Source organism: Benincasa hispida, chromosome 8, assembly GCF_027475165.1.
Source record: "Benincasa hispida cultivar pf3 chromosome 8, pf3_genome.v1.1, whole genome shotgun sequence".
Lineage (NCBI taxonomy): Eukaryota > Viridiplantae > Streptophyta > Magnoliopsida > Cucurbitales > Cucurbitaceae > Benincasa > Benincasa hispida.
In genome coordinates this window covers 45,597,315-45,612,375 of record NC_143485.1, presented here as the reverse complement: position 1 = coordinate 45,612,375, position 15,061 = coordinate 45,597,315, and positions in this window count along the sequence as shown.

Sequence of the window (15,061 nt, the reverse complement as noted above, 5' to 3'; positions counted from 1 at the left end):
CCTACTCATTGGGAATGATGTAAGTTTACTGACTACAGTTAAGAACTGGCTAGCGACTCAAGTCCAAATGAAATATTTGGGAGAGGCTCAGTTTGTTCTAGGTATTTAAATCTTTCGAGATCAAATAACAAAATGCTTGCTCTGTCTCAAGTATCGTATATTAGCAAGATGTTTTTCAAATATTTGATGCAGAACTCCAAGAGGGGCTTATTGCCTTTCAGGCACGGAGTTACATTGTCTAAGGAACAATGTCCTAAGACACCTTAAGAGGTTGAGGAGATGAGACAGATCCCCTATGCATCTACTTTGGGTAGCTTGATATGCGATGTTATGTGCTAGACTTGACATCTACTATGCAATGGGGATACTCAGTAGATATCAATCTAATCCAGGACTAGATCATTGGACAACCGTTAAAAACATCCTCAAGTATCTACGGAGAACGAGGGACTACATGCTTGTGTATGGTTCTAAGGATTTGATCCTTATGAGATACACGGACTCTGATTTTCAGACTGATAAGGATTTTAGAAAATCCACATCAGGATCAGTGTTCACTCTTAACGGAGGAGCAGTAGTATGGCGAAGCACCAAGCAAGGGTGCATCGCTGACTCCACCATGGAGGCTGAGTATGTAGCAGGTTCTGAAGCTTCTAAGGAAGCCGTTTGGCTCAGGAAATTCTTGACTGATCTGGAGGTTGTTCCAGACATGTCAAAGCCCATAACACTTTATTGTGATAATAGTACTGTGGCTAATTCTCGAGAGCCTAGGAGTCATAAGCGCAACAAGCATATAGAGTAGAAGTATCATCTCATCCGAGAGATTGTGCATCGAAAAGACGTGATTGTCATGCAGATAGCTTCAGAGCACAATGTTTCTAATCCGTTTACAAAGACCCTCATGGCTACGGTGTTTGAGGGACATCTGCAGAGTATGGGTCTATGGGACAGACCATGTCTGGACTAGGGCAAGTGGGAGATATTGTACTGAGTGCGTGTTATGCTCTAGTTTATTATTTATGTACTTTGTATTTTGATTATATTGTACATTCCACTAGCTTTAGGTCAAATGGGAGATTGTTAGGGTTGATACCCTAAATCTCGTAGGGTCCTATTGTTTGTAAATATTGTTGAACAAACACATTATGTATTTAATAAAATATTTAATATTTTATTCATCGTCTAAAAAATATATGAAATTTTAGTTGCATTAACCACGAACTAATAAACTAACATCCAAAGTTATCTTTGTAACTTAAACATATATGTGGAGACATACGGGTAGATCATGTTTAAGTGATAACCTAAAAAGATTTGTAGTATATGGATAAGGCTAGGTATCTTATCTTGGTGACACTATGAGTATGACCCGCTTTGTAGGTGTTACAAATATTGTAAAGTATTACAAATGATCTGATCCTGATCATTCATGTATAGACAAGCGAGTGGGGATATTCTATACAAAGGAGTTTGTATAAGACCGGACCACGAAATGTTTAGTCTTATTATATAACACCATTCATAATAGAGACTTACATTTAATCAAGATGACCATAGGTAACATGACCTGAATCCTGAGTGAGTTATGAACTCCTGCCAATGAGGGTAGTCCTTTGATTTTTGTGGGTAAGAGTGGCAAAATTGCTGACTCAACAAGCCTACCATTTTGGGGATTCGTCTGATTGGGGAGTTGGAAACACAACTACACAAGATGGAATTTACTCCTTCACTGAGGCAGGGGTAAGTAGATAAATTGATCCCTTAAGGGCTGATTCCGCGTCTTGAATAATGTGGCGCCACACCCTCTCCTAGCCCGAGAGAGGTTTAGTCATAGTTGGACTATGATCTATTGTTTATTAGAAGGATCAGTGGTACTTAAGAAGTTAGATGTAACTATAGGGGCAAAACAGTAATTTGGCATAGTTGTACTTACAAGCAATTTGTGAAGGGTCATCGTACTGTTGATTGGTTATATCCAATGGACATAGAAATATATTTGTAGTATGAAGAGTGCAGCTTTAGTCTTTAGTGGAGTGCTCGACAGTTAACGGATGGTGAATAATGTAATTAAAGAATTTAATTAATTATTCATGTATCATCGGAGCTTCGAGCTACAAGTCGATGAGGTCCCCTTCGTAGCTTAATAGGATTTAGTTGAGAATCAGTTTTTAGATTAATTTGAATTGTTCAAATTAGTATAGGGATTTAATTATATATGATATAATTAAGTTGTTTCAATTATATGTGATATAATTGTCATAATGTATTTGATACATTATAGCTTAATGGAGGGAAACACATATTTGAATGAGATTTAAATATAGTTTCTATGAATTGGATTCATAGTTATTAAATTTAATATAAATATGATGTATATTAAATGTCATATAATAGAGAAAAGAAACTATAGTTTATATTGTATGTGGTACAATATCAAAACTATAGGTTATATGTTATATTTGATATAATATATATATATATATATATGATAAGTTAGTTATCATATTTATATTTATATTATTATTATTATTTTAATAATAAGGAACGGAGTTAACTCCCTTCCTCATTCTTTTCTCTCCATCCACTAAGTTGGTGGTGGTTATTTATGGCAAGGAGAATAAAAGAAAACTTTTTCTTCTTATTCTTGGTTGGTGAATCACGATTGAGAAAGAAAAAAGACAGAACTGTTCTATGTCTTTGAGTTTTGTGTGAAAATTCTCAATCCCTCATCTAGATTAAGTTTTCCCTCATATCCAAAATAGTTAGAGCCCACCACTCCTGGGTTCTCACCTTGAGAATACCAAGGTAGCTTTTGTGGTAGTGTCTGGATTTTGTTTGAGGTTAATCTTGAAGAAGGTTTTCAAGTTGTTCGTGATCCATTCGAAGGAAAATGTGAAGAAAAGGTCTTCAAATGTAAGGTTTCTTGAAACCTTTATGCATGTTGTAATTCATAACAAATGCATATCTTATTGACTTGTTTACTGTAAACTTTGAATTCAATAAAAATGGAATTTTGTCGATCTACTTCCATTCAAGGTTCTCTCTCCAAAGAGTTCCTTCAATACTCTCACTCATGCAAATCAAAGGACAATCCCTTAGTGAGTAGGAGGTCATAATATACTCAAGATTGAGACTAAGTCACCTAGGTCATACTATTGAAATAAGAACCAAACTAGTCAATGATGTTACATCTAGTGGTTACTATTTCGCAGTCCAGTCTTATGCAAACTCATTGCATAGGATACTCCCACTCGCATGTCACCTACATGTACTTGTTCGTTTGTATCAAATACAAAGTGGGCCATATCCATAATGTTACCAAGATAAGATACCCAACCTTATTCTTATACCATAGACCGTTTAGGTTGTATCTTGAACATTGATCCTTGTATGTCTCCACATACCGTTCAAGACTCATTAAACAGCCTTGGATGTTAGTTTATTGGATTTAGAGTTATTAAGACAAAATAGACAATAATAAAAAACTATAAAATTTATTTATTTAACATCCATAATACATTATTGATGACGGTCAATTAATAACGTTTACTATCTATGAGTTTTAGGGCATAAAACCCAACATTTTCTTGTTCGTTGAGATCAAGTTTCAAGAGAAGAGTTTCTTATCATTGGAGACGATTTTATGGAGGCTTTATGACTTCAAGGGTCAGTAAATCTAAATCCTATTTTCTCTTCTTTGTTTTGTTTTAAGCATTCTGTAAAATTTTGTTAGAATGCATAATTTATGTTTCTAAATTTTAACTCACTGTGAAATTGTAAATTGGGATCGATCCTCGCTTCTGCATCGGACTTCACAGTCCTTCAATTGTTACCCTACTTCATTTTGCATCGATCCAAATCTTCAGATATTGGTGCTTAAATTTGATCTCCTATCTTTGTTCAGAACAATATTTTCAAATAATTTTTTTATTTTAATTTTGATATTACAATCATATGTGTGGGATTGTTGGAAATATCTTTTGGACTTGGGCTCATAGTAAAAGTTAAAGCTCAGAGCTTATTTGGAAGTGATTGAATCACTTTTGTCATTTTGAAACATGTTTTTAATATTCAAAATCAAATTTCATGTTTAAAAAATGTATGAAATGAGATACTAAATTAATTTTGAATAGTTCAAAGACATATTTGTGTTTACGCAAGTGTGAAAACAAGTTATGAGTTATCTAATTTGAAATGTGGTAATATTTTTTATAGTTCCAAAAATAGCTTGTTATGATTTAAGTTAATGTTGTGTGTAATTGGATTTTTATTTTTATCTTTATATGAAAAATAGCTTGTTACGATTTTTTTCTCTATTTAAGCTTCTGTCGTGATGATGCATTTAGATTGATTATTGTTGGCTTTTTTTTTTCTTGTAGCTTGAAGTGTTTATTTACTGTGTTCAGTTTGAATTCAAAAGAAAGCAATGGATATTGGTCCTATTTCGGTGAGTTTTAGTTGTTGAAAACTCTTTTTAGACCCTTTTAGATTAGATTTAGGTTCTGTAAATTAGTCATTAACTCATAGATATGTTTTAATTATAGTATACATTTGGTTTGAGGTGTATAAATTGAGGTTTAAGGTTGTTTTAGGTAAGATTACCCATTCCTTCTTGTGTCTCTAAATTAGGTTTCGAACTAAGTTCTAACATTAAGAATTTGGTTTTATTATTTCAGGAACCTTTTGATATTTTAGAAGTGCTTTAGGTATGTAGAATTTTAGATTACTCAACAAGTTTAAAGGTATTTTTAGAGTACTTTAATTTGTACTTTTCTTAGAAGTGTTTATAGGAAAGATTTTCACATTAAAAAAAAAAAAAAAAAAAAAAATTGTAAGTCATTACTCTAAGGCTCACTTGTGTTTCGTATGCTTAAATTACATGAGATTTTGATATTTATTTTACATTATCATCATAATCTTATGTTTGGCAAGCTTGCATTTATTTGTTATCTCACTAGTTTTTCTATTACTCTTCGCTGAAGGTAATATTAAGTTTTGTTTTTTTACTTATTTGTTCAAATTATTGTTTTATCTATTTTGTAGGTCAAAGAATAGTCTCAAGGTTCCAAAAATTGACATCAGAGAAAATGGGGAAGACATCGTTGAACACTCCTCATTTATCTTTAGCTTATTTCTAGTCATTTTAACCATTTTGTAATCCATTTATTTTGAATTTTATTCTTGTGTACAACTTAGCATGTATACTCTACTTGTTCAATGTAGAACATATATATGTATACTTCATGGTTGATATGTAGGGATTTACTATCAAAATCATATAGAGTTGATTTGGATGAAAAATATATTTTATCTTGGTTTTGGTGTTAAGTTATCATCCAATTTTTCTTTGTGACTATTGGGGATTTATGAAAGCAACTAAGATTTAATTTTGTGCATGTACAGGTAAAAGAGAAATATTATTAATTTGCACGTGTGTGAGCAATAAATATATATATTTTTTATTTTTTTCAATGACTAAACGATGACAAATATTTAATATTGGACAATTACTGACAAAGAATAGATGAAAAACCCACATTGAAAATACTATTCAATGTCGGTTGAAAATCGACATTTAAAATAGTATTCAATGTCGGTTAAAAACTGACATTGAAGATCACTATCATCTATAATGTCAGTTTAAAATCGACATTAAAGACCTTTTATAACACGATCTTCGATGTCAATTTTCAACCGACATTGTACCCCTATAATGTCAGTTTTAAACCGATAAAGCCCAATTTTGTAGTAGTGTTCTTTTCATCTATTCTGATCATTTCTTTTTTTTTTCTTTGGAAAAAATACCTTTTTAGTCCTCGAGTTTTTTGGAATAAGTGTGTTTGATCCCTGAAGTTTTATTATAGTCATTTTAGTCCCTAAGTTTTCAATAGTAAATTTAAAAGGTTCTCTTCATTAACAGAGTTATTTAAATTAACAGATCTGTCCAAACATATTATTTAAATGTTGATATTGCTTGTTGACTAAGTTGATGATTTAGATTTAAATTTGTCTCGTGAAGTTCATCTCGTGAAGTAACTTCACGAGACGAACTTCATGAGAAATGAACTCAACTTCACATCATTTCTGTCTTTTAAGAAATGAACTCAACTTCACATCATTTCTGTCTTTTATCTCGTGAAATTTGTCTCTGAAGCTACTTCATGAGATTTCACAAGACGAACTTCACAAGAAATGAACTCAACTTCACGTCATTTATGTCTTTTGTCTTGTGAAGTTACTTCACGAGACAAATTAATCCAAATCATCAACTTAGTCAGCAAGCCACATCAGTATTTAAATAATCTATTTGGACAGATCTGTTAATTTAAACAGTTATGTTAACGAAGAGAACCTTTTAAACCTATTATTGAAAACTTAAAACTAAAATGACTAATTTGAAACTTCAAGAATCAAACGCACTTGTTCCAAAAAATTTGGGGACTAAAAGGGTTTTTTCCCCCTCTTTTTTATTCCAATTCATTTTTCAGTGAGTGCATGCCTGAAATTGGAAGCTGTGTTAACCTTGGAGAGCAACCGATACTAGCGATTAGTATCGAGGTCGAATCATAATTACTTTCAGTGTAGTGATTCTTCTACGACACAACTACTTTCTAACATCTGTATTTTACACTTTAAAGGATAAATGTACCTGCTGATTGTTGCTGAACTGACAATCTACAAATTAATCCTATTACTTTATTTTCGTGAACAATGTATCAAAGTGAACAATTATTTTCATTTCAATTTTTTTATTACTCAATCTCACTAACTCACATTATTACCCCCAAGTCAACTTGACCTATAATCTCTCTTAATTAGATAATCAAAGGTCTAATCATTACATCATATCTTACAATATATTTAACTTTATAAAAATAAATAATCAATTGACCATCAAAATAAGTCTAATTCAAACTTGTCATGATATTTGTATTATCAATCTCGAGGTTGGAAATCTGATTCAACTAAAAAAATAAATCAATTAACCCCACCCCATCAATAGCTATCTAAATTTTCAATCGAAGTTTAATATTTTGACACAGCAAAGAAGGAAGGAGGTGCTTTAGTTTGTTTTAGATTAAAAAATATTATATTAAAGATTAGGATTAAAATTTTCTTGAAAGTTTGTGAGGTAATTAGGTTAATTTAGGTTAAACTACAAACTTGGTTTATATGTTTTGGAGAAAGCTAAAATTTAGACCCTATAATTTTAGACGTTGGAATTTACTTCTTATGATTTAATAAAACCTCATAAATAGTAGTCTATGTGGTTTGATAAAATCCATGAACTATTTCTGAGGATTTTATCAAATAATAGAGCTAAATTCTGGTTATCAATCATAGAGACTGAATTCTAACTTTTTCAAATCATAAGGAACATAATATTTTCCATCCTGGTATGAAAACATCTTGCCCAATCGCAATTATTTAATTGTTTATATCGTGCATATATATATATATATATATACAAATATTGTTGGGTTGTATGTCCTAAAACTCGCAGTTTGTAATATAAAACATATTCTATTGATAATAAAGATGTTACTGACATTTATTCAATAAAACTGTTATTGAATATGTAAATTACATTTGGAAAGTCTAAATCCAATAAACTAAGATCCAAGACTATTATATGAATACTTGGATTTTATGTGGAGACATAAAAGAGATCAAGTTCAAGTAAATAGCCAAAACGGTCTATGACATACGAATAAGGTTGGGTACCTTATTCTGGTAACACTATTGGATGCAACCTACTTTGTACATGTTACAATTGTTGTAAAGTGCTACAAACAAAGTGATCCTATTTTGTTCATGTGGAGACATGCGAGTGGGTCCATCCTATGCAAAGATTTTATATAATATCAGACTTAGAAATTAGTCACTCTTATTTTATAACGTTGTTCACTGTTTAAGACTGACTATTTCAAAGCAAAGACCTAGGTAACTTAACCTTAAATCCTGAGTTAACTATGAACTCTTGTTTATTTAGGATTATTTTTAGATTTGCATGGGTGAGGATTGGTTCAACAGCGGCGCCTTAATAATCCTCCCATTTCAGGAGGCCAGATAGATAGCTGGGGACATAGGATGCAAGATGAAATTCACTCTTATCCACTTTTAGGGTTAGTAGAAAGGTTGTTTCCTTAAGTGCTGACTCCGGGTCTTGACCAAGAGGCCCTATCCTCTCATTGGCCTGAGAAGGATTCAACTTGCTAATTGGATCACAAAATAATTGTTTATTAGAGGATCGGTGGGACTTAAGGAACAAGATGTAATCTTGGGGGTAAAACAGCTATTGACCCAGCCGTTATTACGAACAACCTGTGAATGGTTAACTTACTAGTTATGGTTATATCGAGTGGACATAATTATATCTACAGTGAGGGGAATGAACTACTGGGCTTTAGTAGAGTGATCCGGTAATTAATAAATGTTGATTAGTTCGATCTAAAGAGTTTAGCCAATTAATCTTGGATCGTTGAAGCCCATGATCTGTAGGTCCATTAGGTCCCCTACTAGCTCACAAACGGAATAAACCTTAGAATAGAGTGATGAGTTTAATTTGAAACGTTCAAATTCGAATTAAGGAAATTAGTAATTATATGCAATATAATTATGCGTTTAATTATCGAATTAAACGTGATTGGAGAATTGGTTAATATTTAAATTCGATTTAAATATTAAATTATATGAATAGGGATTCATGGTTGTGAATTTGGTGTTTAATTAATTTAATATTGATATTAAATTAATAGAATTAATTAAATTATTTGATTAGTTATTAATTTTATGTGAAAATTAATTATTGAATTAAATTTTCTAAAATTAATGAAATTTCATATTAATTAAAGAATTAATTTTTAAATTTGGTATTAAAATTAAAAAGAAAATCGTTTTTATTTTGAAAAATCAAAATCTTAGATAAACCCACTAAGGGGGATTATCCAACTTACTCAAACATCAATTTCCCACTCAAATCTTGATGTAAGAGGTGTCTACTTCATGTTGTCTTAAAAATTGCATGTTAGTTTGATAAAAGCCAAAGACTTTAGTTGAGTTAGCTCTCCATGCAATTCTGAATTCTAGAGAGAAAAACTGATGAAGAAGGAGTTCTTCATGTCCAGCTGAAACCATTAAAATTCTCTCTTAATTCCATCAATTCAGCTCATTTTGATTCCCACAAATCAATCTAAGGTCGAAAGAGAATAGTAGGGAAGATTTTATGGTGGTCTGCACCTTCTAGTTGAGGAGATTGGAGCTGAATTTGAAGTTCAAAGTCATCAAATGTAAGTTTTTTTTAAACCCTCTTTTCATTTGATGAACAAGCTTCATTTGATACTAAAATTGATAAATTAGAGTGTTTAATGATCTTGAATTCTTCCGCTAACTACTTGCTAATTCCTACATACATATATATATGAAATTACAAAAACATCATACTATTTCATTTTTATACAGATAAATGTTTTAACTAACGATGAATTGTATCTTTAAGCAATTATTTAGCATGTCAAAGTGAGTATAGTTCATTGATAATTGATATACATTTTTTTCTTTAAAGGTGATCTTCCTAATTCATATTTGTTATAAAAAAATAATAAAAATAAATGTGTATCATTTATTAATAACTTAAATAAATTCTAAACATTTTATTGATTGTAACATTATGTGCAGCAAGTTTAATTTATGTGTCAAATCTCTCACGCGAGTTTTATTTTATTTTATTTTTTAGTACAATATAGGTAGAAGAATTTGAACCATAAATCTTTTAGTCACTAACATATATTACATGTTAGTTGAACTATACTCGCTTTGATACGTCTTACACAAACTTGATCTATTTTAATGTTTGCAAAACTATGAAATAAAGTATATTATAGACACATCAACACATTAATTTTACAAAAAAAAAAAAAAAAAAAAAAATTTGTTAAATAATGTGTGTGGTCAAGCTTTGATGATGAGGTATTGCAATCAAGTAACATATTTATATGACTAAATATTTTTTAAATGAAGTCATGACTTAAGTCTCGTTTGATAACCAGGGGTATTCATGAATGGTTTGATTAGGTTGAAGTATTTTTTGGACCCAATCCAATTGTTCGAGTTGTCAATTTTATCCGCCCAAAGAATCCTTACTAAAAACAAGCCCAACACAACCAAACCATGAAAGATTTGGGTTGAATTGGTTCGAGTTACTCGTTGATTTAAAATTTTGTTGTAAAAAAAATTAAAATGTAAATGCATAAAAATCTAATTTAATTATTTTCATATTGAATTAAGATTAATAACTCAATTTCAATTTATATAATGAAAATTTTCTTTTCGAATCTATTTTTAAAAGTTATTAAAAAATAAATTATTCAGAAAATAATGAAATTAAATCAAACTAAAATCAATATAAGTGTATTTTAAGTAAAAAAAAATATTTTTTAAAGTTAATAATAAGTTTTGGTTAGTTTGGGTTATATTAGGTGAATCCATGAACCAATCCCAATCCATAAAATTTTCATTTATTTGAAACCAAACTAGCCCAAATGAGTTGATTAATCTAACCCAAACTGCATGGGTTGGATTGGTGTTGATCGATTTTTTTTTTTTTTTTTGGTTATTAGGTTTTTTGAATACTCCTATTGGTAACCATTTCGATTTTTGTTTTTAGTTTTTGAAACAAAGCCTATAAACACCTCTAAACCTCTAAACCTCTTGCTTTAATATCTACTTTTTATCCATGTTTTCAAAAATCAAATCAAAATTTGAAAACTAAGATTCCGTTTGATAATCATTTATTTTTTGATTTTGAATTTGAAAATTAAGCTTATTTACCCTCCATCTATTACCATGATTTGCATCTTTCTTAATTATAATGGTTGAATTATAAGCTAAATTCTAGAAACAAAAACAAGTTTTCAAAAGCTACTTTTTTTAGTTTTCAAAATTTGGCTTGATTTTTTAAACTATTGGTAAAAAGTAGATAACAAAGAAAGAAATTTGGAGATGGAAGTAGTGTCTATAAGATTAATTTTCAAAAACAAAAAAAAACAAAATATCAAATATCAAATGATTACCAAATGAGGCAAAAAAAAGTAGTTTTTAATTTTATTTTATTATTATTATTATTATTTTTTGAAATTTGGATCTGGACAAGAATACAACTCTTTTACTTAAGATTAATACAAACCATGGTGAGAAAATAAAATAAAATAAATTTAATTTTTAAAAACCAAAAATTAAAAATAAAATGGTTACCAAACTTACCTTAATAATATATCACTTTTTGATATATTGTTTTATGATTAAAATTTTTAATTAAATAGAATAAAATTTTAAAAAAAATTGTAAAAGATTTAAGTTTTGAGTTAAAGAATTATCAAATATCTAAAAACACAGTGGAATATTTAGCTAATTTTTTTATTAGAAAAAAACATAAATTTATTTTGTTTTAAGGAAAAAAGTAGATGGGAAAAGATATGAATGTATTAAAATGTGGGGATTGTTTAAGGAAAAAAGAATTTTAGATGGGAAAAGATATAAATGTATTAAAACGAGGGGATATACCTCTTTTATATTTTTCTTATATTTAGTGCCAGATTTTAAATTGGCTATCTTTATTTAAGGTTGTTGGTTTTTTGTCATAATAGTTGTTTTGTTGGATGTCTTAGAAGTTGTTTCACAAAATGTATCTCAAGATACTAATCCTGCATATTTATTTTTTTCCTTATCTAGAAAATTCTGTAAAGTTATTTTTTTTTTTTCTGAATTATTTCCTTGTTTATGGTCTACAGATTTTCAAATGGGGATGTTGTTAGGTTGCTCCTTATTTCAGGCCCACGATGTCGAGAAGACCGATCCAAGTGAGAAGGTAGGTAAAATGAAAGGCTCAGAATGAGCCATGCCTCTCTATCTTCTTGACTACACGTGGTAAGATTCACTATCACAGATCCGAGGGAAATCAACAGAGACCGATCAAAATTCTTTTGGTAAACAAAATTCTTTCTCTCTCTCTCTAAGTCGAATTTCTGAAAAGCTCTCAACTCTCTCTAATCTTCTTCTGTTCTTGCACGATTTCACAGTGAGTAAAGAAGAGAATCCACTATGCAAATTGAAAAAGAGAAAGAGGAAGAAAAGACCAATAAGAACATAAGTTTTTGTTTTCTTTTACAGATCTTGTACAAGAAAGAATGAATTAATTTTCTTTTCAATTTGAATGTAACCTATATATATGATTACAAATCTGTTATGAAGTCTGTTTAGAAAATAAAAACTAGTCGTTGGGCTATTAGAGATTAAATTCATTCAAATCTCCACCTTAATCTCAACTCTGAAGTCTTCTTCCTTCCAGTTTTGACCATTGATTACCCTTTTTTTCAAGTATCATGAAGCCAATCTGATCAAGGCACTTGCTGAGCTTGAGCTTCGAGATAGTTTTAGTAAGCATATCTGTCGCGTTCTTCGAGGTATGAACTTTTAGAACTTCGCTTTGTCCTTGTTCTATTCTGTCTCTTACAAAGTGATATTTTATGCCGATATGTTTTGTCCTAGAATAGTATTGTGGGTTTTTGGAAAGATGGATAGCACTTTGGTTATCACAGTATATCTTAACTACTGTTTGTTTGATGCCAAAGTCTTCCATCAAGCCCTTTAACCACAATGCCTCTTTTATTGCTTCTGAAAGTGCCAAGTACTCAGCTTCGGTAGTAGATAGAGTTATTATTGATTGTAGATTAGCCTTCCAGCTCAGTAGATTAGGTCCATATAGGAAGAGATACCCTGTCAGAGACCTTCTTTTATCTTGATCCCCTGTGAAATCTGAATCAACAAACCCATAAAGTTCTAGATCTGTCTCTTTAACACTCTGGTAGATTAGCTTAGACTACTTAGACCAAATTAGACATCTAAGTATCCATTTGGTAGCTTTCCAATGTCTTCTCCCAGGGTTTGACATGAATCTACTCACTAGGCTTGCACAATAGGATAAATCAGGCCTGGTAGAGATCATGAGGTACATCAAGCTTCCTACTGCCTGACTATAAGGAACCACTTGCATTTGATTTAGGTGTTCCAAGTCAGTTTCCTTAGGTGAATTAGCTGAGGATAGTTTAAAATGTTAAACAATAGGTATAGTTACTGGATTAGCATTAGACATATTGAATCTTTTGATGATTTTCTCACAATAATTGGTTTGACTAATGCTTAGGGTAGAGGATCCCATGTTCCTATCAATTTCAATCCTAAGGATCTTCTTAGACTGGCCCATATCTTCATGTCAAATTCCCTCTTTAGGAGATTTTTGGTATGATTTAAATCTTCTTTAGAAGTCCCAACTAGTAATATATCATCCACATAAAGAAGTAAGTACACCTTGTTCCTATAGGTAGTTGAGTTCACATAGGTGCAAATATCATAGGTGCTTTTCTGAAACCCAATACTCTCAATGTAGTCATTGAATCTTCTGTACTAGCATCTAGGAGACTGTTTAAGACCATAAATGGACTTATTTAGAAAATAGTAGAGGTCCTCTTTACCCTTTTCTACAAAACCCTTTTGGCTGAACCATGTAGATGACCTCATCTAAATGACCATGTAGGAAAGTTGTTTTAACATCTAGTTGATCTAATTCAAGATTGTATTGAGCAACTAGGGATAACAAGAGTCTGATAGTGGTTTATTTAACTACTGTTAAAAAAATTTCAGAATAGTCAATACCTTTCCTCTGTGTGAAACCTTTTGCCACTAATCTTGCCTTGTACCTTGGCTTTTCATCTTTAGAAGTGTCCTCTTTCAGTTTGTCGATCCATTTAGTGCTATTACCTTGCATCCTTTAGGAAGAGGAGAGTGTCATTAACACTTAGTGATTGCATTTCTTCACACATAGCTTCAATCCAGTTTCTACCATCAGGGTAGCTTACTACCTCTTCAAAGTTGGCTGGTTCCTGTTCATTTGGAGCTATAGTTGCATTTAACACTAGGTTAATATAGTTCATTTCAATGTACCTAGCTGGTAGAATAATCACTCTTCTTTGCATATCTTTTGCTAGAGAGTATTGACTCAAGTCAGGTTGAGTTTAAGTGGTTTCTACCAACCATCGTGTAGTGTCCTCTTCCTCTTCTGAATCATTAGAAGGACCATGATCTATAAACTTATCTTTAGAAGCCTCCACCTCAATCCTAGTAGTAGGAATTTTAGGTATCTCAATTGTAGTATTCTCCTTTTGCATGAACATTTTCCTTTCTCTGAAGGTAACATCCCTACTGATTACAAATATTTTCTCAACAAAGTTCCACATTTTAAAGCCATTTACACCTTCAGTGAACCCAACGAACATACATTTCACAGACCTAGACTTTAGTTTTCCCTGATTTTGATGTATGTAACCAACACACCTAAATACACTTAGGTTGTCTAAGTCAGGAGGGTGATTTGTCCATTTTTCTTCAAGGGTTATAAAGTTTAGGGATGTATGTAGGCACTTATTTAAGGTGTACATAACATAGCTTGTAGTTTTGGCCCAGTATTTTTCACTGAGAATAGCATCTGAGAGTAAACATCTGACCCTTTCCATAATGGTTCTATTGAGCCTCTCAGCTACCCCATTCTATTGGGGTTTATGTCTGACTAACCTGTGTCTAGTTATGCCTGTTTCCTTACAAAATTTATTAAATTCTTTACTTCAAAACTCTAGCCCATTATCTGTTCTTAGGTATTTAATTTCCTTAGAGGTCTGCTTCTCAATCATGAGTTTCCATTCTTTAAATTTGCCAAACACTTGGTCTTTTGATTTAAGAAAGAAAACCCAGCTTTTTCTTGAGAAGTCTTCTATAAAAGAAAGTAAATACCTCGAACCACTTAGGTTAGGTGTTTGAGCTGGACCCCAAAGGTTTGAGTGGATGTAGTCAAGAATTGCCTTTGTTGAATGATGTGCTTTGGTAAAGCTATTTCGAGTTGTTTTTCCCAAAACACAATGTTCACAAAAGCTAAGCTTGTCTGAAATTCCCTTGGGTAGAATTCCCTGTTTAGACAAAGCTTTTAGCCCTTTAGCACTTATATGAGACAACC